This window comes from Otolemur garnettii, unplaced genomic scaffold (genome assembly GCF_000181295.1).
Source record: "Otolemur garnettii isolate 467f Iridium unplaced genomic scaffold, OtoGar3 scaffold00065, whole genome shotgun sequence".
Classification (NCBI taxonomy): domain Eukaryota; kingdom Metazoa; phylum Chordata; class Mammalia; order Primates; family Galagidae; genus Otolemur; species Otolemur garnettii.
Window position 1 is genome coordinate 1,050,488 of NW_003852460.1, and position 1,142 is coordinate 1,051,629.

Genomic DNA, 1,142 nt, shown 5'->3' on the forward strand with positions numbered 1-1,142 from the left:
TTTGGGGGAGCTGTGTTTCACCCGAAGTTGGGATTTCAGGACAAGGATGAGGACACTGAAAATTAGAGCAGCGGGAAGGGACAGGCCCATGATCCAATGCTCCCAGGTTCTCAAATGCTTAAAGCAATGAGTGATTCCTGGGATAATATAAATGCTTTGCCCAGGAAAGAAATTTTATATCTACTTGTGACTTTGATGACTCATTAGCTGAACGGCATCAAATAAATCATTTCATTTCCTTGGAATTCCTTTTCCTCATCTGTAAATACGAAACTATGAATCAAACCTTTTAGCTGTTGGAAACCTCAGGAAATAGTGCTTTCTACGTGTGGCTGGCGTTTTCCGAGTGCTGATGTCCACCCTTGTGTGGGCTGGAGGGCCGGTGGGAACGGCCCTTGGGGCCACGCCTCCTGGGGTTTCCAGGCTGTGACAGAGGTCACGTATCACCTGCTGGTGGCAGTTAGTTGACATTGGGTTGTCACTTTCACCCCAAGTCCTGGAAACCCTGCTGCTTCTAGGGAAACAATCTCACCATCCACGCCTCCCTCAAGGGCTTGCTGTGTCTGGGGGACGCACACACGTGCAGCCCTGCCAAACCAGCAGGGTCCTATTTTGGGTGTCTCCCACAGCCAGCTGCTCCCCACACACCCACTGCCCCCTTCCTATTTCTCCCTTTCTGTTCCTCCCCACCTGTGCCCACCCCAGCCTGCCAAGGCTCCACCCCTCCCGTCCAGCATGCAAGGTCCCCAGACCCTTCCCTCTCCAGCCAGCACCCCAGGGAGGCGGCGGGGGCATTTAAAAAAATGACCCCCCATCAGACTCAAAGACTTAAAGTACAGGTTGTAAAAGGGGGCCACTGGAGGAAATTTTTCATGGGTGATGAAATTGCTCAGAATCCAGTGCTCAGTGATACTGGGAAAACCTAAGTCAGACTGTCTGACCATCACTATTCTGATTGCGACAGTGGGTCCTGTCCCAGTATCAGTGTCCCGATTGCAACAATGAGTCCTCATTTCTCCATCTGTCACCACAGAAGGAAACGTGGCCAAATGTGCCCTGCGTCTTCTTTCTTCCAGCTATGTGTGCATCTGTGATCATCTCAAATTAACTGAACTTTTTTTTTTTTTTTTTTTTTTTTTTTT